Genomic DNA, 26,814 nt, shown 5'->3' on the forward strand with positions numbered 1-26,814 from the left:
CCACCATATTAGAGGGGATTGTTTCAGAAAGGGATTAGAGGCTCACTTCTAACACTTCTATACACAACCAAGCTGAATCTCAAGACTCCTAAAATCTTGATGCCACAGACTCAGGCCCAAGCATCCCAAGATACCGGAATAATCAGATGTTAATCTGATTTAGAGCGGTGACACTCGCTGCAAACACAGACCCAGCTCTACATCCAAGCCTACCTAAATATAACTGTAAGTTGCAGTGTTCAACAAGCAAGTCAGAAACATTCTTCCTCCTCACGAATCCAAAGCTTTGGCCTTCATCTTCAAAACATTTCAAAATCAGAACTTCTTTGAAATAAACAAAAAAAATCTGCACCAGTTTAAAATAAATGAAGTATTTTGTTTCAGTTAATTTCAGGCCATTTTGCTGGAATTCTCAGGCATCTTCAACGTCATTTTCTTTCCTTGGAAATAAAAAAGAATGTACTTGTATTAACAAACAAACAAAGTGTGTATCTGTATATGTACACACATAAAAAATTCATCCAAAGCTTTTCTCCAAACCTCCCTATACAGTCTTAGATCAACTTACAGTTCAGATTTATGTAGTGGAAACCAGCCAGCCACTATACAAAGCCCAAGATGCAGAAGATCTCCAATATTCATCCATACTTCACTCTGAATACACACTGGACTTAGAGCCAAACTTGAAAATCGTGTTTCAAGCCCAATTCATTTATGAAGCTTCACTCTAATTCAGAGCCTTATCGCTTTCTAAACTCAGGTGAAAAAAAAAAGCTTTGCTGTCATGCATATTTTTAGACAAATTATAGCAGTGTCTTGCAATTTCCTTTACTTTGTGGTGTCTGCACTGCTGATAGACACCAGCCCACATTGGCATCGCTGCCGAGGTGTCCTAATACTTAAAATACTATTAACTGCACATCACAAGCATTTGAAGTGCATAAGAAAACCATAATCTTAATTACACTGGAGGACTAGTGTGATCTCACATGAAATTTGAGCTACTGTTATTAAAAACAGAGAGATTGCATTTACTTAATGCTTCTTACAGTAAACCAGTCAATTTTAAACTTTCAAGGTTTTATAATCAGACAAAACAATATTGGGGGGGGAAGAGGCTGTGTGTGGAATTTACTATACAAGCATTTCACATGTCAAGCAGCAAAAATTTGTTTATTCTGCTAAAAAGAATGTTCCTTGAATTACTATTGTATATAGGATAGGATAGCTATTCAGACTGCACAGCACAAAGACTAAAATAATTGGCAGAAAAGATTGGTTGCCATACAGCATTCCCCAAAAAACCCCCAACCCCTTCCAGATTTCAACCAGCTTTTAAATTCTCAGATCCGTGCTTAATGCTGTGTAGCCACTACATCTACTCATCATAGCATGGTTTGGGTTGGAAAGGACCTTAAGATCATCTAAGTTCCAATCTCCCTGCCATGCACAGGGACACCACACACTAAACCGTGTCGCCCAAGGCTCTGTCCAACCTGGCCTTGAACACTGCCAGGGATGGAGCATTCACAATTTCTTTGGGCACCCTGTTCCAGCGCCTCACCACCCTCACAGTAAAGAACTTCTTCCTTATATCTAACCTGAACTTCCCCTGTTTCAGTTTGAATCCATCACCCCTTGTCCTGTCGCTACAGTCCCTGATGAAGACTCCCTCTCCAGCACCCTTGCAGGCCAGAACACTGCCTCCCTCTTCTGTGCACTACCCTGAAGGTGGAAGACCTTTTGTTCACTTCACTTCTGTTATCTGAGATTCACCCGTCTCAGCCTATGGAGTTTACCTGGAAAAAAAAACAATCAAGCGAGGAACCCTTCTACCTCCAAAACCACAGTGACATGAATCCGTAGCACTTAGTGACACCCAGACTTTAGATGCTAACCTCAAGAGATGCTCCTTGGAATGACTCACATCCAGAGACCCTCACCTCCCTAAGGACACCCTTGCACTTGCCAGGTCTCCATTAAGAGCGAGAGGTGTTCTTTCCCTTGCCCTCAGCGCAGCAGAAGAGCCATATTACTCAACGCCATTAAACCATTCTTTTGCTTGGAGAAAAGTAAAACCATTCCCCCTTGTTTGTCATCCTGTGCCCACCACCTTTCTCCAGTCTCTTCACAGAGAGGGTAATCAGGTACTGGAATAGGCTGCAAGTGTCACCGTCCCTGGAAGCGATCACAAACTGTGCAGATGAGGCCCTTAGTGACATGGTTTAGTGGTGGCCTTGGCAGTACTGGGGAACGGTTGGACTTGATGATCTTAAAAGTCACTTCCAGCCTAGTTGGTTCTATGAGTCTATACCCATTTGAAAAGGTAAGATGAACCTTTAGAGTGGACATAAATGGGGGAAGAAATGTTCTCCTAGTAATATTGAAAGTCTGCATGCAAAAATGATGTTGCCACATAATCCTGCAAAACGTATACCTGAAAATCAGATTGGTTTTGGTTCTAAAAAAAAAAAAAAAAAAAACCCCGAAACCACAAAAACCAAAAGCCCCCCCAGTGACACCTTACTCACATTGGCAACTTAAGTGGACAATAAAAGAGATCAAAACCAGAAGCAGCAGAATAACCCTAGAGGCAGGGCCACCCTTCATGAAAGGGCACTCTTCAAAAAAATAGCTTCAGAAGCACACCTACACGATTCATACACCACTTTATTTAACGTTCCTTTTCATGTTTGCCCAGGTTCACGTCAAGGGTACAGCAACCCAAGGTGTTTCCACAGCAAACTTTCATGTCTGCTGCAATTTTCCCTTTCAAATTCAATACAGTAAAATGAAATGAAGCAAAATGAAACAATCTTTATATACCAGTTCAGCTAGCATTCCCTAGCCCTCATTGTGCTGCAACTCTCATCAGCTCTCATTTACTCAGACAAGACAGAAAAGATTTGCAGATCCTATTACATTTTCCCACCCTATTTCCCATTCTGTGTGTAATTTTTTCCTTCAAATAATACTGATTGTGTCAACTGGAAGGAAAAAAATGGGGGGGGGGGGGGAGGAAGAGAAAGAAAGAAACAAGCACTCTTTGTGTTCTCTTCGTAGTAATAAAATATGAAAAGAAGAATTCACAAGAAAACAGCTGAATTCCCACTGCTTAGCAAACGGACCTGGCTACAGACACATTCTACTTCGAGCAGCATCTCCAACTAAACTGTCAAAGTGTCAGGAAGAGTTGTGTGCACTTTTGTTAGTGAATAATGTGGAACCTGGGTGCACTTCCTACCAACTGAAAGTCAAAATCCTGGAGGTTTTTATTTTATGGTAAGGAATGGGAGGTGGAACAAAAATAAGTCTTTTGTATACCAGCAAAGTGATGAGAAAGAAGGCAAGACCAGGGTAGGCTGCTGCTACTGGTACTGACTATTTTTCCTTTAGAGGAAAACAAACACAAGGTTTTAAAAGATAGAAATAGTGAAGGGTTAGGTTAAAAGGAGTAAGTGAACTGGTAAGAGAAAGCAGAAATACTAGCTGTCTTTTTAAACCACTTAAAGAGGTCTGATTTTACAAGCAACTTGATTCAAGCACATTTCTGCTTTAAGCACACACATGCTCTCGCTGTAATCTTGAGAATAAGAGCACCCTTTCTTTTTTCTCCGCTATCTCTTGCCTCATATATTAAACATTTTTCCATGTTTGCAGTAAACGAGGCAACTGATCTTAAAGAAAACAGCCTCTTACTGAAGAACCTCTATTCAACCTCAGACCAGGTCCTTTAAGTGCACTATGAGAACACTGGTTCCCACAGAAAACAGCATGTGATCACATAATTAAAAACTGGAAAAGAACAGGGAAGTTGAATTAAGGCTGCTCTGTCAACTTTAATTCTAGTATCCACAGATTTGACTTCAAGTGAAATAGTCTTTCCCCTGTTTTACTGTATTTAATTCCCTAGATTTTCAAACAGCCAAATGAAAAGTGAGAATCTGTTACACACTAACACATTAGTGCTTTGTGGTAATCAACAATGTGGCAACCTTCAAGCCCATCAGACAGATTCCACCTCTTGAGTAAACTAAGCAGCTGAAAATGGTAGTAGATCTCCCTTATTTTCATGGAACAGCTACGGTCAGAGTGGTGAGATGCACAAGCGTCAAGAAGTTAAAAATACCTCCCTGTCACAAAGGTCATTCAGTTGATGTTTTTCAAAGCATCGTTCTAAACTATGACAGCACAAGAACAACTAGAAGATGTTATTACAATGTTTTAGCATGGGCAAAACCAAGTATTTTCCTCTAGGATCAGATTTGCAAACAGCACACCTGCAGCAGATGCAGCTCTCCCTAAAAATTATGTTTAAAACTAATTCAACTAACTATAAATGGTTAAAACCCAGTAAAACTTATAAGCAAATGAGATTGTCGTAACGGTAACTGCAAGACAGTGGAATCTGCATCTATTAAATGTAGATAATGTGCATGAGAGAGCAAAAAGGAAAGCACTAGGCAGTCTTTAAACAATTTGGAACATCAGAGACACGTAATTTTAACTTGCACAAACACAACAGAAGCACAGGTTCAAGGAAAATTCCACTTAAGAGAAATAGCGACTGATAAAGCTGAACTCTTCTTACAAGTAACGTTATGTTCAGGAAGCTACAGCAATTCAGTTTGGTGGATGAAGAAGTGTTTGCATCGGTTCCCATAATCTTCTGCTCACTCCCACCATTCTAGGAATTGAGATGCTGACAACAACAGTAAGCGAAAAACAGGAAGATTTTGTTCAAAGGCAAGGGAAAGAACTGTGAAAGAGGAACAGAGGGGCAGCAGGAGGGATCTCTGCCACCAGGAATTCTGTCATCTGTTACAACTTCAGTTACTTGCTCCTGAGAGAAAACATGCATCATTCTTATCATCACCAAACAAACTGAGAGCCCAACAGATCTGCTGCTTAATTAGATGAAAAGCTAAACTAACTTGATTCCTACCAGACAAGTCCTTACGTGGCTTTCCTCACGCACCTACCTGCAGTAAGCTGAACACAGAAGGTCCTGCTTAACTAAAGCTTCTGCCACTGCAGCCCTCTCTTTCACTGGGAGCACAAAGACTTAATTCAGTACTCTGGAAGGAGGGGAAAAAAACCCCACCCACTATTCATCTGGTTGTGTTCATGAAAATCACCACCCTGACCATACTCCCAAAACTGCACCGCTCCTGCAGATGTATACATTACAAACATACAGGTCTGGAATTTACAGTCAACAAACAGCAATACAAACAACCACCAGAGAATGTATAAACACTCGTAGGAGCAAAAATACTCAGCCTGGCTGCACCACACACAGTGTTTATTTATCTCCCTTGCAGAAGATCAATGGGAGAAGACATTCAAAACAACCTTTTAAACAAAGTGTCACTTTGTGTTAGTTTATGTCAGTGGGGCTTCTTCCAAGTACTTGTGTCACAGTAAGATATGGATGTGTTTAGATAGTTTTCTTGTTCCTTCACTCCAGTCATGGCAGCTGGGCACAAGAGAACAGGGAGGAGAAGGGCTGCTGGTCTGATCGAGTTACTGATTTAACATTTAGAGTCTTTGCAGCTCAAGAGAAAATTGCTGTCTATTTGTAACCTGAATGCAGGTCAGTAACTTTAAAAGGTCAAGCTGAACATTTAAAATCTTTTTGTTATTAATTCCCCACCAGCTCCCGGTTGTGTGAATGCCAATGAGCAGACACACAGAGCTCCATGATGACACACAATGAGCTTCACAGAGCTGAGTAGCGGTTAGCCCATTAGCTCTGAAGACCAGGTCCTCAAGAAGGTGCAAAAGGAGTTCTGAAGCAGCAACTTTCTGCCATACAAGCAAATCGATTCTCTGTTCACTTGAGACCCGCTTCCTAAAGCACAGGAGGCACAGATTTCTTTATTGGGGTTTCTTCATTTGTTGCTAACCCTTTAGCCTAACGTCAAGTTTTCTCCCTCCCTTACTTCACTTATTAGGAATACACAAGGTATTTTGGTGCTATCACTAATTTACACAGTATCACAAGATTTGTTGATGCTCCTTAATAACACAGATAACTCCCCACAGTACACTGCATTTCTATAACCTCTTTAATCCAGAGATATTGAAGCACATTGTGAACAATAGATTTGCCTTATAAACCACCCCCACTGTGTTAGGTCCCTGTCATTATCCATACTTTACCATGAAGAAAAACTCAGGCAGAGCAAGGTAATGCAATTTAGCAGGGTTACAAAGCAAGCCACAAAAATGGGAGCAGAATACAAGTTTCCTTCCTTTCTAGCTCCCCAACTCATCAGAAGGCCAGCCATCTGAGACGATGAAATTCAGAGGTTATGATTATGCCTCAGGTAGATTTACATTTCTAACACGCAAATACTATGGTGTGTGGTTTATGCCACTGGCCTCTACAACAGCTTTTAAATACTATGGGGAAATACTCGCAGGACAGCAAAACATTGAGGGGGTTCTTTCTGCAACATTAAACTCCCATTTGAAAAGATGTGGATGATGGCAAAGAACATACCTAAAGCATCACAGTAATTTTCAAATTAGTTTCCTTCTGATATAATATGCCCAGCCTCCAAAAGATGGAGAAATAATCCAGAACATGTCTGACTGCTGCTTTGCTATCGGCACAGCAATTTTAAGTAAGCATCTGCTTCCTGTCAGGCTGTGTGATGCCAAGGGATCACATGAAGAAGTCAGGTTTCCCCATTTTGGTAGATCATGCACACTCTCCTATAGCATCTCAGCAAAGAGCTGATAAGGGAAGAATGGAGTACACTCAGAAGAGCAAACAGGCTATGGAGCCACTGACAATAAATGAAAGCAACACAGTAAGTCTATGAAAGTAGCCTGGTTGTGGAATGGACTACTTCAAGTCAAATTCAGGTCTGAGGTAAACACACCAAGTTCTTCTGGAGCAGCACCTAGAGGCAGCAGAGACCCGATTTACATCAGAGGATTCTGATCAACAGGAAAGCATTCAAAGTCTCCGGACACCAGTACCTGGTGTACCTCACTCATGCTTAAGAGTACCTGCATCACATACTCCCCTCCTCCAGACCTAAAGCATTACACTTGACGGTATAGCATTGGTATGTCTAGGTTTCTAACACCAGAATAAATTTGTAAGGATAGATGAGTACCACACATCTGGTAGTAAACTTGTTTTGAGGGTCAGTGCCTTGTGGAGTGGTCACAAAGCCAAGGTGGCAATGCTATTAATTTTCAGGCTCTGGCTTAAACCATAAATTACCAAATAAATTGCTTTATTTCCTACCTTAAATATACTTGAAAATTTGTCACAACTTCCCATAAGTAAGCACCTTCAATGATTAATTTTTCAAGGAAAGTGTCTCTTGCATTATTGGTGCAGCAACCTTCTAGTAGAGATGGCCTTATACAGAAGCAGTCTTTTGATTTAAGAACTTAAATCTCTCAAGATCCTTTACCTAAGGTTTTTATGAGCAAGTAGCTCTCTGCTCTGGGAATGTCAACTCCATTACTACCTGAAAAAAGCAATGCTTATGTATCCCACACCAACCCTGAAACATAATCAAATAAGGAATATTGGTTAGGTATTAGACACTGAGCACAGTGAGAGACACAGTGCATCTTCAGTAATTGTCAGAAGAACATAGCTTACTGAAAACAGATCCTGTTTCACAGGAACACAAGATTCTAGTTTAGAATTTAGCGCTAAAGAGGAAGAAGAAACACAGCCCAATGTACGTTCCACTGATGGCATCCTACGTTCTTACAGCTTGTGAGGGCATTACACTGAAAGAAACACATTTTGTATGCTCATGCAGTACCTTCAACCACACAAACATATGATCAACTGCTATCCCTGTTACATTATCAGTATCCTACTTACCAGTGCTTAAAAGGTGACTCTACTTTAGATTGAACAAACTTCCTTAATTTGTGATTTTCTACTTATGCATCCCAACTTATCAAGTGGGGGCATCTCGTACCGCACCCATTATAACACTCCTCTGCAATGTATTTGCCCAAATCAGCGCACTCAAACTCCTACGGAAATTAACCAACAGCATGAGCTGGCTTGGAAAAAGTCTGCCTTGCTGTGAAAGAAGACATTACCCCACCAGAACTATAACCCTCATGGCTTTCTTTTTTTCATTATTTACTTTTTAATGGAAGCAAACCCCCCTGTCATCTCACCTACTCCTCTTTTAATAAGGAATGACTGCCGTGACTACCCCCATCTAGAACCACCATTCACTGCCAGCACCTCTGCTCTCCTCGTGTGCTTAGAGAATAACTGATTAGCACTTTGCATAATTAACCTGATTAGCACTGTGCATAATCAAACTGATTAGCACTTTGCATAATTAAAAAGAAATAATAATAATAACAATAATAAGCAGTAGGTAATAGCAAAAGCTGCTAGTCCCTATGCCTGTTCGTTAGCTGTAGGATTAGTTTAGTGCAGCATATTTTATTTCTTAAAACTATTTCTTTTTAAAGATGCACAAGCTCCCGAGAAACACAAGTTAAAAAATTCTCATTTACTTTCAAAATCACTAGTGAAAACATTGGTCGTTCCACTAGTACAACTTAGGCTTCCTTGTACCTTCCTCTGCTGCAGCCAAAGACCTCTAACAGGATGATGCCCGAGAAGATGGACTACCCATCCCGACATCTGTCTACAGCACTGCTTTTGGATTCATTATCACAGGATACAGAATCTCACATCTTTAAAAGCATATATGCTCACAAGGGTAGGAGAGATATATTATTGTTATTGTCAAGATGGGCAAGGTAGTAAGACACATATCCTCAAAAGTACGTTGGTACAGAACTCTCTCCTGCCCTGAACAACTACTCCAGACCACAGGAAGTCTGGAGAGGAACATGGAATTAATCAGATTCCTGCCCCTAAGCCTGCAGCAATCTTCCCCCATTTGAGCGTTATTCTTGTGCGTATGCATATTTCGCAACCTGTTCCAAGAATGTGAGAGACAGAATGTACTTCCTTTGACTGCTAACCCTTCCTATCTCCAGTGTAAATCTCCCATTTAGGGTTTCAGGATTAACAACCACCTCCCAAGATCTGAAGAACCTGCATAGCTGCACCTAGCTAGACTGCAAACTGTGTGAAAACATCAATGCTAAATGTCTGCATCACTAGGGACTCAGTTCTGGACATTCAATGCCAGACAGCCTAGAAGAGCAGTGTCCCAAGTGAGTGGGTAAACCAGTGTGACCTCATCCCTCCTAGTCACCATGATACCCTCTGTTTCTGCTCACTTTATTAACTTCATCTCTCTCTAGCATCCCAATGTTAAAGCTCTGATTTTCCTTGCATTCCCCACAGAGCAATCTTCATCTTACGTTTTCTATTATACCTTCAAGAGCACCTGAAATATTCACTGCCAACCCTCTGACATCCCCTTACAATAACCTTGCCAACATTTCCCAGTGGGTAGCAGACACACATTATGGCTCCTCTGCTGTCTGCTCAGCCAGTACAGTTCGGACACTGGGCAACTGGGGAGTCAGTTTGTTCTGAGCGATCACTCTGCCTGCCCTGCAGCTGTCCAGACAGCAACTGCTGCTGCCAGACGCTGCATGGACCTCTCCTAGAACAGTGACAAAAACGTTCCCACTGTGCCAGAGCTTCTCTCACAGAACAAGCTGATGAGAAACTGTGGGGGGAAAGAGCAATGAAAGAGAAACTTGTCATAATCAGCTGGAAATTTATTACCCATGCACAGAGGCCTCTCCATCACCCCAAGCTAAAGAAACCCATACGAGCAGCAAAGGGTGCAGACCTAGTCACTCATTTCACAAGTTGCTTGGTTTCAGAAGAAAAGTGTTGCTGTACAGATTTTTCAAGTCCAAATGTTCCTGGGGAAGGTAGTTCCAGTAATTCTGGGAAGGAAGCCAATCCCTTGGCTTTATATGTAAATATTTAAACAACATTATTTTTATATACATATCTTTTCTACACATATACATATATGTCTTTAGACTTCCAGACTTGCAAAACTGCAACGGAAAAAAATATGCCAGCCAACATACAGCTATAGGCCTTCTTGCCTGAACGATGATAATTGACCATCAGAAACAAAACACAACAATGACTTCAGAATAATTGAGCCATGTCATCTATGTTTACTCATCCACTCCAACAGAAGAGCTGAAAAAGTGGGACTACAGATTCTAAGGCAGAAACATTAAAGTCTTGAAGTGGCAAGAACATAAGGTTCATCAATTTTAAATCTTTCGGAGCCTAGATGGATGCCGAGCGCTCCATCCACAGGTGTGGAATCTCCAGCATTGGATGACACAAACCTTCACATTCCTAGCATCTTAATGCCCTGACACTTGACAGTAAAGCTGTGATTTCATCGTGTTTAGAAAGGTCACTGGTGCTTCAGGTTTAAATCAGGTCCACACCTCAAAAGGGACTACTTGGTAGAAAAGGGAAGTGAAAGAATGGAAACATATCTGGCACTGAGAGTTAGTGAATAAATAAAATGGGGGGAAAAAGCTTTAAAATTGTTGAGCAGGGGGTTGCTAAAATGGAGGAAGACAATCTAGTGAGAAGAAGGCATCCAGTCAGAGCGCGTTTTGGATAAATCAATCCATGAAAATAAGATTTACCACATGAATTCCACCTGTATATACTCAGTAAGTAAAAAACACACCTCAATACAAGGTGCATGTGTGTAAATTCATAGCTATATGATTTAAAGAAGTAATATATTTTTTAATACCATATTTACACGTTTGTTCAAGTACGTATATATAGCACAGCCAGTGAGCTTTACAAAAAGCTCACAGAAGTGCACACATATGTACATAAAAATCATGTTAAAAAAGGGACCAAGAGTAGGGCAAGTCTTTTAGAAAATATTTTAATGGCTTTATAAAAAGCCCTCACCCAAAGTTTGAGGGGCTTTTGCAATCTTACATTTTCCTATTGCAAAATACACCTGCTTTCTTTTCTTTCTTTTTTCCCCCTAAACTAAATATTTCTTCCATCTAATGACTCTCTTTATTAGACAGCATCTAATTTGCATACATTTACATACAATTTAACTGCTAGCTTGTGAGAACAAAGAAATGGCTCTGTATTGTACTGAAGGACAATACTCAGAAAAGGAAGGTATAAAAACCAGCTAGCTCGGTGGCTGTGTATTCTCTTTGTTTCAGAAATACCAGGATTTTAAACACACCACTTAAAGGGTGAAAAAGATTATTTCATCAAACAATGAAAAAAGATACAGTGCAGCTCCCTTTTAACACATTCTCTCTCTGGCCTGGTTAATGGGATTTAAGAGTCCAATATTTCTTTGCTTTCTTCTGTTTCCTTTATTAGAACTGATGGATTTAATTCTGTCACATATTTTACTTCATATTTTATTCCTATAACAATCTATGCTGAAGTTCAGCTCCAATGCTAATTCAATACTCTCTTCCTTCCCTTGCAGTCAGCCCAGAATACAACTGAACAATCTTTGATGGGCATGAAGTACTCTGCCCCCAATGCCCAGTGCTAATGGATGTTAGAGAGAACCTGCCAGAATTTTACCTTATGGCAACAAGTCTAGAGATAATGAAAACTTACCATGTAGCTGACCGGGAATCAACAGGAAGGGAAGCAGGGCTGAGCTTCACTTGTGAGAACACGGAGGGACTGTGGTCAGAGTAAATGCAGGATGTAAAGGATGCGTCAAGCCCTCTAGTCCCCTAAAAGAAGAGGAGAAAAGGATCTTAAACATCTCATACCAAGCAAAAACATTTAGAAACTGTTGGCAGGAACTCCAGTACCAGCCCTACCAAAAGCATTACACATCAGCAAAGGGGTTTTCTCCAAAGGCTTTGCAGGGGGAGTACCAATTAGAGAGGACAGCTACAAATCTAACCCATGTGGACTTGACATAAAAATCTGTCAGGAAAAGAAACAAAACAAAACCAAAAACATTATTTCAGGCTGCATGCTGCACATCTCCATGTCCCCTCAAATGTGTGAAACCCAGCGAAACAGAATGGCCTGCCATTTGTTCCTGCCTGCACAGCAGAGCTGCTAGCTTTGCTTCCTAACTCTCCCCTTCCCAGCATCATACTCAATGACTTGTGCTCAGTGGGGCAGAAAAAGTAAAGTACCAACATTTTGTGGCGCAGGGATGAGGGAAAGAACACCCAGACACTCCGGTGGCATGTTATAAGGGCCTGTCTTACAGAAAGAGAACAGGTGAAACCTTTTCTGGTGTAAGCAGACCTATTGCAACCCAATGGAATGGGACTACTCATGGTAAAAAGCATTAGGCCAAGTTAGCTTGCATACAAAGCAGGTGTAGTATTTAGGATCCAGCAGTCATCTGCTCCGTTCAGTTTGCCCCAGCCAGCCACATGGTATGTGGTACACTGGCTTTATATGATCAGCAGAAGGCCGAGTGTTAATTTGATGGGCATTCTCACACCGGCATGTGTGGCACAGTAACACTGTGACTGAAGATACAGGATCCACATCACAAGCTGTGCATAGAAGAAACTTGTGCTGATACTGCCCTGACATGCCTCACTGGCACTCAAAATACATTATAGGTTATTTTCAGACACAAAATTTTAATTTAAAGCTGGCTGAAATGTTAATGAAGTTTTAGCTCTTTTTCAAAGGGGAAAATTCCCTACTGCTTACAGATATGTTTTTCTCTTTTTTTTTTTCCTCCCCCGCCTGATCTGCTTCTAATGACATATAGCAACGAAACCTCATAAAAGAAACTAATCAAACCTTCATATCATTTTCCCTCTTCAAGGGTGGAAAGGTTGAGGTGTGTGATCTTCAGAGTTTCTGATGCATACCAAAATGCAAGTTTTAGAAACAGGGGAGAAAGTAGATTCCAAAGCCACTGTTCCTTTAACTATCATATCCTATGCTTACAGCTATATCTTGCTGAAACCACTTTAAAATTGTTGTTATTTCCAGAACCTAAAGTGTGGCTGCACTATAATGTAAGCTTATATTAATTGGGGCTGCCACAATCCCATGCTTCCTTTGCCTCTTTTCTTTCCTTATGTACCCAAGACCATCCTTGAGCCAGGAGTGGATAAAATGTCTAATTCAAGGAGCTTTCAGCTGAATGCAGTTTTCTTTTCCATGTGTTTTCAACCACATCAACCCCAGCTGCAGCTCAGCATTCAGGCATGGCATTTGGGGGTTAGAGCTGAGGAGGCAGCAGAACTGTAATAGTGGAGGAACAGCAACAGAGCAGCGCCAACATCTATCAGTTTAAGCTGCCGTGGACCTACATCTCGAGATATCTGGGGCTGCTTTGGTATGACATGGAAGAAAGGCTCTTATCTCATAGCTGGAAGCCAGGCATGGCTTTACAGGTAAAAAAGCCCCCACCTCACATGCTAGCCTAAAAAAACCTGGTGGGCTATGCAGATCATACAGAACAGATGCAGCCTACTCCTGATGAAAAATAGCTTGAGATAATGGTGCACTGCTACAATCTGCACCAGGGGCAATTTCCAAGTGGCAGGTTGAATTAGCCTCAAGTGACATGCATTTCAGTAACGCTTCCCTGAGGCAATAAGGCAAGGTCCCACATTCAAAAGGAAAGAATTGAGTTTTCTTGCCAAATGCAAACGATAAAGCGCATGATTAAGAACCACTGTTACCAGAACAGAACAGCCAGAAGCACCCAAAAAAAAAAAAAAAAACTAAAAATCTTTCAAGGACTTCAGAAAATACCTCTGGAAATAAAGACCAGGAATATTCTTTTACACTGCTACAGTTACACTACTAAGCATCTCTTTTACTTTTTTCCTGGAGCACAAGCATCAATTCCAGCCTGACTAGAAACTAAGCTTTCTAACCATCAGCATTTCTAGTCACTCTGCCCAAACAGTTGTGCAGGAAGCTGTGGGATGTGTATCTGGATTTCAGCTGAATACCCAGGACACTGCAGTCCAAATCTCTTCCTTTAGCTTGCATGCTTTAGGGGTAACAAAACTTGGAACATTTAAAACCCTACAAGAGATATCTTTCAGCAGTAAGGAATCACCCAACACCATTATCAACAATTCCTTCAGGAGAAGGAGTCACTAAGGAACAGTTGCACTAGTCAGTTAGCATCCACAGTTGATTCATCATCTTTGGAAATTACAATAACTAAGAGAACTAAAAGAATCAGTTTGGACACCTGATGATCTTCCATTTTCATCACCTCAAGATACAGCCTTTATCAGTGCAATGCTCGTGTGCATATATTCTTACTGTGGTGCCACTGAATACTTTTCTCTATAAAAATAACTGCCCATTGGAAAACATGCACACATATGTACCTACCCACGGACACATATATACACACACATAAAATCCTCTCGTAAATTCCTGTTATGAATATCTTCTTATGACAGTATCATTGGCTGTCATCACAACCGTTTGATTAAATTGATTTTATTCTTTCCAGGTTACAACAGATGCCTACACCAGTTTGGAGGGTATTCAGAACAATAAGAAGAATCTAAGAATTTTAAATTATGTCAATATTTGAATACTTTCTAGTCAAGGACTCAATTGGTCTAAGAGTGTATTACCACAACACCAGCCTCAAATTTTACCTTCACTTTAACAATTCTTCTTGGAGCTAAAAAGTAGGTTACGCAAATTGTTCATCAGATTTTTCCCTTTCCTTTCTTTTGTTGTTACATACTCCACTGAAGCAGAGATATGAAAATGTAAGAGTTGGTATAAGCAGAAGAATAATTCAGTGGAAAGTAGCTCCTTTTGCACCTAATTAAGTTTTGGCATTTATGAAGTTCCACTTTTTGTACATAGCTGTCTCATTACATTTTGTATTAGACGTTATGGGTGGCATTATCCAAAGGAACAAGGGTGTGATCCTCTTTCCACTCAAATCATGGTGAAGCAGTTCAAGTTGCATTCACCAGCAGCATATTCAGGCCAGCTTCCAGCGCTTTTGAAAATCCTCCCCCTTCCCAACCTGCCCAGAAAGTGGGCAGAAACAAAACTCCACTACCTTGTGTATGGGAAGCAACATCTACAAGCTGCAGCTTGTGCAGTTCCACCAAGTTAAGGATGCTGAGAATTCCCTTTTAAACACAAACAATATTTCTGAAGCTAGTAAACTGTTGCTAAAATTCACTTTGATTTGATAAATTATATTAAATACAATCTGCCACAGCAGCATTTTAAACCATGACAGCTAGAGCACGAGTAGGTCATTTTTACATGCAAAAGTAAAATCTCTCCAGTTGTGTATACAGCCTAGATTATGTATGCAGGCCCGCACTCCCAGAGATAACAAAATTACCCGGCTTGCACTCCAAGCCAGTCAGAAACAGTGTAGTTGCAGATAGCAAAGTCAAGCCCAAGCCAATCAGTCCTGCTAAGCAGCTGCTATCTCAGTTGCTTGTTAGTTCACCAGTACGCTAGCCACGACCAAAGGCTTCAGATGGGCTTATAGTATGCCCAGAACAAAATTGTCTCTGCTTCCAAAACACCACAGAAATGCAACCATGAACGAACACTATCAAAGGGTAGAGGTAGGAATGAAATCTAAGTTAAATTTTCTCAAAGCATTATTTTTTTGAACACTGAGGAGAAAATCCTTACTCTTGAATACTGTATAATAACAGAATCATGCTGTCTGTTGGCAGAATGCTAAGTTTCATTTCAGCAGAAAAAAAAAAGATTGTATAATAATTTTTCCTGATTTAGATGGGTTTTAGGTCAACCTTAGCTACATACAAATGAACGTTTTGTTCAAATTACAGGGTAATTTTAATTAGGACACCCTGTTAGACATCCTGTTGTTCTCCTTAATGGACTTTCTCAATTATGAGAAGAAACACCTCCCCACCCACCCGCGACTTAAAAGTTCAGGTAAAAATTATGCTGAATAAATACACAAAGATAAAAATTATTATAGCGCATTAGATCTTTTTATTTCTGTTAATCTTTATTTGGCAACTTCTGTATCAAAAGGGCAGAGTTCAGAATTCCACACCCATTAAACACCTGTTTAAAAACCACTTGAAGCACTGGAACCAGCCAAAAATGTCCCAATTAAGCAGAAACGTTGGCACTGCTGTCCCGAGTAAGGAACACCCATTGCCATTTGCTCTCATTAGGTTAAAAAGGTTTCTTGGGACATAGCTGAATTCCTGATTATGTGCATTGCAAATGGATGGAGAACACCAGAACAATGAAATTTAATTCAGTGTAGCCTTCTGCCCAGTTGTCAAGCACGGAATTTTGGGAAAAGCGAAAACTGAAGCTCTGGGAAGTGGCTGACATAATGGAAAGAACTGGGCTGGGATTTCTTCTTGAAAATGCCCTGACATTAAGAGCCAATTCCCTTCTGCTTAGCATCTCCTCCTCTGTACTTTATATTAGTTTGATTCCCTTACCCAGTTTTATTTGTTAGTTATAAGCCCAACATGGTATCTTCTACACTAACTTTCATTTTAACTTGATCACCAATTACTTGATTTTGTTTATGATTCAGTGACAGAATGAAAAGCTCAGAAAATAGAAGCTTTTTTCCACAGATCAGACACAGTACTGCAAGTTTTCCAAATATTTTTGTCAACTTATTTAAAGGCTCATCTAGAGAGACCAGATGCATGGCAAATGGAAGAATCTTGTCTCTATCATTCATTTAACCTCTTGGCCTCCATCAAGGATGCCATCATGCTTGCCAAAAAGCAACAAGTCAAGTGGTCTTATTCCAAACATCTAACAATACATTTCAGGGTGGTGCCACTGGAAAGCCACTAGACAGAATCAGAGCGGAGTGGTAGTGATTAAAAAGTCTGTCTGAAATGGCTCTAATATCCATGCTCAATCCTCTATAATCCCACTTCATTATCAATTTATTAACTTCCTTTGTTGTCCTTTCAGTCACCCTCCTGTGCCAGTCACTAACATATCTTAGTTTGGAAAGTGCTGTACTCCGTGTGCACAAAAAGCTAGCATACTTCACATAAAATTGATCAGTTAACTATATCCAAGCAAAAGATGTATAGAGTCTTTAAACTGATACCTTAAAATTAAATATATAAAAAGGAGGGTTCAGCGCTATTAATGCTACTTGATTCACCACTCATATAGGATGTAGGCAGACTGACAAAAGCACCTATATATTTTTCTCCTAGGCCACACTGACTTCTTGAGAACATAAATCCTGTTCGTTTTCTACTATCTCTTGTACTTAGTGTAGAACTCACAATCATTTAGTGCCTACATTTCTAAAGTAGGCTTTAGTACAAGAGAAAAAAAAAGCATTCTAGGAATAAAAGATGTCAGCTAGCAGTCGCTGCTGACCTAAAACTATATTTATTTTCAAGACAACCATAAGAGTGGCAGATGCTTTCTTGTTCTGGCTGGCTACAAATGGCACTAAGAAATCCTAAGATAGACACTTGCATACTTACTCTTTGCTTGTTCCCCACCACCACCAATAACAAGTATTTTTGCATACAAACAACACTTTCCAATTTGCTACTGCTCCTTATTTAAATATCGACGGGTGCCATAGCCACTGTGGTCTCAAGAACAGTTTGCCTTCCATATTCCTACTGATCTCAACATGAATCCTGGGTACCCAAAACATGTGAGAAATATTCCATATTTATTCGCCATTATTTAATTCACAGCAACTGGTGCTGCTTATAGCGAGAACACTTTACAACAATATCCCTAAAAATTGAAAGCCACAGTCCTTAGCCACTTCTTAATTTAAGCCTTAGTAACTTCCCTCTTAGAATTGGAGGCTGACATTTTATTCAGCAGATGATATCTGTACGTGCAGCACTTCCAGACTACAAAGAGCTGTTATCATTACAAATGGGTGTTTTCATCTGTAGATGTTTTGTAAGACTAACCAGAAAGGAATAAGAAAGCAGGAGCATGGGTGGAAAGAAAAACAAAACAAGCCCACAAACAAACAAAACACTAAAAATCACAACAGGACAAGAGAAGAATCAAGTGGTGACATCACCTTACTGGATTAGTAAAAGCAATTCTGGCTTGATTGGAATTCCAGGTTTTTTTTTTTTTCCTTTCCATTTCCATTAGACAACTATAAAAATGTTTAGCTGTATCACTTTCGCAGGCACCCTGATAAACTACCTTGCACCTAAGCACACCTAATGCAACTTAAATGTAAAAATAGTAGTCTTCTGCACTGTAAAAACAAATAAAGGGAAGCATCTCTACACTGCACTCCTTGAAAAAGCATAAACAATTCACTCTGTATATTTCAACCAGCATTTCACTCCCACTGAATTGAAAGTGTATTCTGGACCCTGGAGAAGCTGCCTTCAACAACACGCTTCAAATGCCTGAGCTCAACGAAATGCAGAGCGCTGCAGACTGACATGTTGACTGAAGTGATGCAATATTCCACAGAAGAGACTTTGCCTACATCATAAATATCTACAGGCAAATCACATAATCTTTTTATATCCAATATAAATAAGAGATATAGGTTAAAAGGAGAGAAAGAAACAGCTTCGGAATCACCTGGAACACTTTGTGGAACTGTCTTCTAATTGCCTACAACAGCAATTTTTAAAGCTTTTGCACAAAGCATCTAAGTGCCTATAAGAGAAGCTGAGGACAAGGCCCTCTTGGCCCTGGGAATATGCGGTAACACCCGACAAATGAGGGGAAAGAGAGAGGAGCTTAAGGAAAAGGGAAGAAAAGGTGGCACTGGAATAGGCTGATACAGGAATTTCTGCAATACAGAAGCCTACCTAAATATTTAAAGTCAAGAGAATAAAAATAAAATACATCATAATTACTTGTGTCAACAAATGCACTCTTCCTCACTACCAGGATCCCACGGTGGAGTGTATTTGTCCTGAAAGATGCCAAAAACTGTGGTCCATGAAGCAGAATTAAAGTAGCAAGAGAAAAAGAGCAAGAAGTGAGATGTGGGGCTGAAGATGAGAATGGCTAGAATTAAGAATCCAGATACAGCCTTTGTCTCTAGGGCAGGGAGGGACAAAAGAAGGAAGACACAAAGTAAGGAGAAGTCAGTGGAGAGATATATTAAAACAAAACAAAAAAAGTTTCAATATGTCATCTTTTAATATTCCATTGAAAACCACACCACTGTGTGCTGTTACTGTATTTGGCCAAGTGCACCACTGTGTTTAATTTGAACTTTGATTTCAATAAATCACACGATACAGGGAGGCAACCAAGTGACTCACGCTCCCTTCTGAACTCTCACCCCATTCAAACTTAAGACTGTAGTAGGCACACAGCAACCAAAAATCTAAGTACAGTACACAGAGGAAGGGAGCTGAAGGATTGAACAGAACATCCCAGCACTGCTTGGTCATTTGTTAGACATAAACAGTAACTCAGTCTAACTGCTGGCATGGCAGTTAGAGCAATAGATAAATTCGGTGCATGCATCAGATACAGCAAACCATGGGCTGCCCAATTTTCTAAGGAGAGCACAGACGCTCTGCACACCTGAGCACGATTAAGTCTTACTGCTTATGAAGAAGAGAGTCAGTGTTGGCAATGCACTGGCTTGAAGGGGAGGGAGGCAGTTGGAGGAGAAGCATAAACCTGTTCCTGCTCACTACCAACAGCATTATTGCAGTCACCAGTAATGAGGCGGCTAGGCCAGAAGGGGAAAGGGATATAGGATCTGGAGTGCTTTATCAGCTCCAAGACCAAGTGCTGGTTTTGGCACTACTCTCACTCTAGTGAGTTACAAACAAAAAACCCCACAACCAACCAAGCAGGTGCTTGCAATCTGAGCAACCACATGCCAGCTACAGCTGCTTCAAACTGATTCAGTTACATCTGCCTGAATAGTCCCAGGACATCAAATCCACCAAAGGGAACCACAGGTCCAAGGGTGACCCAGTACTTTGGGATTGTAACGCTCCATCAAATTAAGGTGGAAATCTCCCAGCTGAAACTGAGGGAGAATATTCAGACAGGGTCTGAAATGCGTGACCACACTCAGCCTAGGATAAGATGGAAGATGGGAGACAGCATATGCATGGCACTGGGATACACAGTAAAAGCCCTTTGGAAATAACGCCTCGAAAATTTCCTGAAGCAGCCTGACAGCACTGCCTTGTTTCCCAAAACACTGGGTGCAGTACATTTGCTTGAACATGCTCTTGGGATTGGGACTTCACTCCAAACCTTGTTTGTACAAAAAGGGGCCAAGCAGCTGGGAAATTCTGGAGAGTAGCGTGTCCTCATTAGCTCCCATCTGCCATCAGAACTCAGCTCATGGCAAGTTTGGCTAAGTCCTGGTGTTCTCAGGTCCAAATCTGGGTCAGTTTTAATTACACTATACAGAATTCAGTGTGCAGTTTTTAAATCCTTATTATACAGCGCAGAAGAACGGGCAGCTCTCCAACTAATCAATTTTTTAAAAGTATATATATAAAAATTTTAAACCAGGCTAGACAGACAGTGGGTGGAAGGGAAGGAAAAAAAAGTCTAAGCGAGTACAGGGGTTAGTTAAGAGAACTGTTAGCAAAAGTGGGTCAGCAGCAAGTTCTGATTTAAAACTTCAAAGGAAGGGGAAAAAGGAAAAAAGAAAACCCTCTTCATTTTTCAAGACAGTGAAACTGATGTGCAAGATGTATACAATTCATACTTCTTTTAGCATCAGCATGGTTACACATAACAATACTGCAGCCAGATTGCTCTGAAGGGAAACACAGATCATCTCGTGGCTACAGGAACATAGCAGGCACTAGCTGACCTATTCCCATACCTTTTGTGTTACTTCCAGGTTTGGGAAAAGGCCTTTTCCCTACAGACAAAAAGGAAGATTGTAGCCTTTAACCCATAGGCACAGAAAAGGTGTGGTGGTTAGAAGTGCAGTTCAATGGGATTCTTGAAGGCGACAGCAAACTGCAGGATATTAGCCTAAATCCTTACCCAATTAAGGTTTTTTGGACTACTGTAACTGCTATTTATTTCCTCTTTTTCTATGCCATCAAATAGCCATCAGCCAGGTCAGGACTTGAAAAGAGTTTTGCTTGCCAGGTTGCTGGCAAACCAAATGATAGGAGGCACAGAGAATGGCATGTTTTTCACTGAACAGACTCTTGGGATAGGATAGCACGCCAAATCTTATCTATGTAAATTGGGCTAAAATCTACTCTCAAAGTCAACAACCAGAATCTGCCCCATTTAGAATCTTTGTCAGATGCAAGGGAGCAAGTGGAAGTCTTCAGTGACAGTTACAGACATAAAGGTAGCTCAGAAATGGAGGATGATCAAGGAGCAGAGTAAATAGTGATGAAATGATAGATGCTTGTTAGAAGAGCATAATATTCTGCCATCCCCTACACAAAACCTACATCTTCAAAGATTTCCAAGTCTGCTTTAAACACTTCCATGAAAAATTCCCATTAAAACAGATTCCCCCTTCATGCACCTTGGTAGTATTATCATAGCTTTCATTTTAGAGCTACAGCATAGCAGAAACATGACACAATCCTGCACTCTGCCTCGTAAGTACTTCTTCAATTGGTGGCTAATCCATACATCCTTAGCTGCTAGGTGAACCTGGTACATCCTGACACAGCAAGAAATACACTACTGATTATTTCAGGATCAACAAAAACTACAAAGCTGAGTAACCAGACAACTCTCTTTCTCTGAAAGAAAGCTTCTTTACTAATGTAACACCCTCCCTCCCAACCACCTCTAACATATAAAAATCCATATATTAAGCATACATCACACAACAATCCAAGCCAAAATCAAAGAAATGAAACTTACTTCAAGAACACCACAACCTCAAGCACCACCAACTTCTCCATTTTAGTTCTTAAATGTGGGAGGATTTTTTGCCCATAGCACCTGAGTGGTCTCAAGCTTCTAACTGTTCCCACCTGGGCCCACTTGTATTAATCAGGACAATCAGGCCCCCCCCCCCGGGACATCTGTGAATTTAGCTGAGCTGATACCAAAAAGAATTTGGATTAAAAAGAAGCAAGCTGAAGCCATAAGCAGGTTGGGTAACTACTGAAACAGAAAATTGCCCCATGTGAATCTATTTTCTAAGGGTCTGGTTTCTTAGCAGAACTTTTCACTATGAAGTTTCTTTGCAAATCGGTAACAGAACACAAATGTGCAGGAGAACAAGAACACAGCAAATGCTAGTAAATTTAGCTCAGACTTTATCATTGCATCATTCTTGTAACAGAAATTTCAGTGCCCAGAAGTGTCTTTGGATTATGCTCTCTCTTAAAGCACTGTTGGTGCTTTGATGCCCTATCTGAAGACACAACCAGCAGTGACTAGCCAGAATAGACAACTTCTAACTCACACTAATGAAGAGTAGAGCAGCAATCCTATCTAGCGCTGCACATGCTCCAGAATACTGACAAGGAAGTTCAATGGTGAAACAGGGTGGCTACTTGGGAAATCCAGAAGCGACGACTGTACAGTTCAAAAGGAAAGTTCAGCTTCTATTTGATATTTTAGTTTTATATCATCTATCAGTGTAGCTTTATTAAATAATTTTAAATACCTCTTTCTTTGGCCTCTCTGCTTTTTCTCTTCCTCCATTTGACGTGTTATAACAAACCATTCCAAAAGATAAAAGTCAAAGATGGCTAGCATTGTATCCATTGCTAAGGTGGGCTTTTCTTAGGCTCTGAGTTATCTTAAGGACGACAAATGTGACAAGAGATGTCACTCACTACCTTCTGCAACGGTGGAACTATAAAGTAGAAGGAACTCAGCCTCTGAAGTGTCTTTACATTCCACTGTCTACACATGTAGAAGCTGCAGTGTGGAAAAGGAGCCCTGCTCCCCCCCCCCCAAAAAAAGAGGGTCTGCCAATACTCACATCCTCACAGACACACTTCTTTTTCTTCCCTCTCCTCCCTCTAAAATGGTGTTTGAATGTGACCCAAGCTAACGACACTAAACCTCTTCAGGTTCTTCAGCTGACAACGCACCATTTCAGAGTTGCATGTCGTCACACTAACTTGTTCAAAGGTGTACCTAGTAGCCCTGAATTCTGACCAGTGAGCCTATTGGAAAGGAGACAGGCTGGTAGTTCTGAGTGATCCATGCTGTTCTTGCGTAACACAGCTCCCTCAGAAGCATATATTCCTTCTGCAACTCTATTCATGGTGAAATGGTGAAAGATTGGGCATGGCACATGAATGCAGATATACTCTATAGCAACAAAGCAAGTATGCCATTCTGAGATAGGGGATGTTTTATTTTGAAGACTGTCAGCACCTGGGGATGTTAAAAACGTAGGAGTAATTTGCAGAATGAATTAAACCTCAGTGGTCCCATGTCAGATATTAGAGAGATGCTTGTCAAACACATCTCCACTAAAAATTCATGCTACTGTATTCATCTTACTGTACCTGCTTGTAGCAACTCACATAATCCTCTTAGTGGGGTCTGTCCTTGCTACTACGAGCTGGAATACCTGAGACAACAGTACGATATATAATCAGAATGAGTCTCTCCGTTTTATCGTCCATGGTTGTGAGAGTTACAGTCATACCCTTAACATTTGAATGCCATTTTTCTATTGGACTTTATTTGTAAGTGGTTGGTTTTTGGTGCTACGATAGTATACATAAAATTAATCAGTACGTAAGAAAATGCAACACACCTATTATCATGTGTTTTATAAACATCCAGCCCATGGCTTATGTGTGCTGTGCAGCACAGTGGTTATTATGAGCTAACAACATGGTCTAAGCCATCAGAATAAGTCCTACAGAGCTCATTTCTGTGAATTTTAAAAACAGCAGAGCAGGATTAAGAGGAGTTTACCAAATTTCTGTGTTCCCTATACCTGCAGAGGAAGAAGAAACTGGCAATCCTCTCACTGCAGTGAGGAGATGGTATTAACAACAGAGCTAAACGAGGCCAACCAAAAAGATCATGAGTACTTTCCTAAAGAGTAATACCCTACGTATAGTTTTCGCAACTAAAAACTGAGATGTTTTAAAGTGATGTCAACTTGCAAGTTCTGTCATCCAGCTTCCAGCCTGCATGACAAAAGACAGCAAAAAAGCACACAGACTTACATACATATCTCGGTTTATTCCTTTCTGTCATTTGATAGACAAACTAATGTCAGACGATGAATACAGAAGGCCCTCCATGGTGAGATAGAGTATAATCCCAGTTTAAGACAGAAAAGGAAGTTTACAATATACTGCTTTTATACAGCAATATGAGATACAAACACCAATTATCCTCGTTTTCTACATGAGGAAACAAAAGCTCTGGTCTAGACCACAAAATGAATCAAGGGACTCATGCTGAATATATAGTTATGTCATACTCCAGTTTCTATTCATTTTATCACATTTAACCTCAGTACCTGACAACTTGTGCTTTCTTTTATTCAGCTAAAAAAAGTCAACAACAATAGATAAACACTGGAGCATGTATCTGGAGCATGGTTCAACTAACAATCTACCTGGGCCACATCCCATCCCATTGCAGACCACACAGACAGGCCCAATAGCATGACACTAGTCAGGGCAGTTACTTACTGAATATGCGAGCGGGGCAAATAAGTAGTCTTGTTGCCCTCCATTAAATCTTTCCAGCTGCTGGCAACCACTTGCTAAGAATTTTCTGAGCAAGTGGTTATATTAACATCTTTGTGTTAAACAGCCCTTGATAGACTTTTCTTTCATGAGTGTAGCAGGCAAATTTCCTTCTGCTTTTTCTTCATCTTGGGTTAATGACTTCTACTGTCAATATTTGTGTCATATGTCTAAAGAAGATTTTCTGGTGCTGCAGAATCTCTGATACAAATATAAGGAAAAGACGGGTCTATAGATCACTCCTTCTGGACTAAACCAGCGTAAAGCAGAGCGTAAACAGATTTCAAGACAATGGCAGATCTGTTGCTGTCTCATGATGAAGATTTCAACAGATCATAACAATGCTGTAGCTTTGCAGTTTGTTTAAACAGACGTATAACATACCAACTCCCTTTTACAAAAGCAAAGAGATGCTTAATCTGAGCCAAGAGGCACAAACTGAGTAGATATGAAGGTGAAATGGTCTGATTTGCCTGTCAGACTTGCAGTGTGACTGCATCTGCTGCTTGGATGCTGCCTAAATAGGCCAAGATCAAGGTTGCAAAGATTGATTTGATTCTGATCCCTCAAAGTAAACAAGACCCAGAAATCAAAGCTCATAATAAAATTTAAAATTATCCCATGAAGTCATCTTATATTTGCACACTGCAGTGCACATGCGTGTGCATGCACACATACACACACATTCACACTCAAATCCATGTTATCCCTTGCATTTGTATGTTGCACCATTGCAAATACACTCTGAAAGAACATATCATTGCTAGAGGAAAACAGTACTCATTGGTACAGAGAACCTATGGTACTGTTCCCCTTTCCTAACCAGAAAACACTGATTCACATCTATTTGCCTCACCTCCCTGCCCCTGTACCAATGAGGAACTCACCTTACATCTCTATAAGGCTTTCCATGGCCAAGTCTCCAACCCTGGGCAACCCAGCCTTGATTGTAGGCAGCAAAGGCAGAGAGCTCAGCTCAGAGCTTGCCATGTTCAGTACATGTCACATAACACAAGCAACCTGCTAAGGAGCTATGTGCTCTCTCCAAGTCACAGCTGCCAGCAACAATTGAGCAAGTGCAGCCTAGCTTTTCAGGATTCCTGCCTGTTGCCCAGGAACCACACAAAGCACTGGAGATTTTAAAGAGGTGCAAACAGTGTTTTTCTCCCATGCCTTGTCCTCCAGCACGTCAGGCTGCACAGCCTCTGCAATGGCAACGCCAGAAGAACCAGAAAGCAGGAAATGAACTTTCAAAACACAATCAGAGTTCCTATCGATAAGGCGACACTTTGACGACATGAGAAAAACAGCTTGTTTGTAGCACTATAAGCAGATGCAGGGAGGCTTGGTCAGGCTTGCCTTTGTGGAGACACTTCTTTTCAGAAAGATGCAACTGTACTATAATTCTGGGTTACACATTTTCCTAAATTTGTCAGTATTTCTCACCTGCAAAATATTTCGTTGAGGTAAGAGATGCTGTTTCTGAACACAGGATGATTCAGAACACGTAATGAGCACCAAAAATAAATCAAAAGGGTGCATTTTAAAGCTTACTCCATAGCTTTGTAGGAATTTTTAATGCTCAAAAGCGTCTGTCTAATAAGCATCATATAAATCACACAATTATCTGATTTTGTGTATGAACAAAAATTATGTATGTACCATCTGTTTACAGCCCATTGCTTAACGTTATAATCTTGTACATACACAGCTCAGTGCATAGGTGGTACTGGAGGTAGACAGAAAAAAGTATATCCTGAACTGAAAATCTGTAAGGCAATTTTTAACAGGCTCATTAGAAAAGACTGCACTAACTCCAGAATTGTTTGTTTTGTCAATATTGCCTACACTGTGTTAAGGTCATCAGTGCAAGTTTGTTATTAGCCACGTTCCCACGTTGGTAATCAGGCAAATTCCTGTTAATTTCAGGCAGAATCTTGCCTGAATTGGAAGGGAGCAGGAACTGGTTAAGGCCATTAACCAGATGGCATGAAGATCTGGCACTCTGATGTTATGATCAGCTACCAGTCTGGTGTCTACCTGCTACTTAAGAGCCTACTCACAAGAGCAGGCACAGGTCAAGCCTGAGCAGGGCACTTGGGCTGGTCGTTCAGAAACGTTACAATGCTGACATGCGTGCTAAGGGCTTCTGTCAGAAATGAAACTGCTCAGATAGGTTTTACCTTCCTTTTTGGATTCAGCTTTCCATTTGGATGAGAGGCTGAA

General features: G+C 40.6%; 1 protein-coding gene across 1 annotated transcript in view; it reads right to left on the reverse strand.

Moving 5' to 3' along the window:
• ZBTB20 (zinc finger and BTB domain containing 20) overlaps window positions 1–26,814 on the reverse strand; it is a 468,334-nt gene that overhangs the window by 357,421 nt on the left and 84,099 nt on the right. The window contains exon 4 of the mRNA XM_030471447.1: window positions 11,588–11,709. The gene's annotated coding sequence lies outside the window, so the exon portion shown is untranslated. The remainder of the gene's footprint in view (window positions 1–11,587; window positions 11,710–26,814) is intronic.

This window comes from Strigops habroptila, chromosome 2, assembly GCF_004027225.2.
Source record: "Strigops habroptila isolate Jane chromosome 2, bStrHab1.2.pri, whole genome shotgun sequence".
NCBI classification, from domain to species: domain Eukaryota; kingdom Metazoa; phylum Chordata; class Aves; order Psittaciformes; family Psittacidae; genus Strigops; species Strigops habroptila.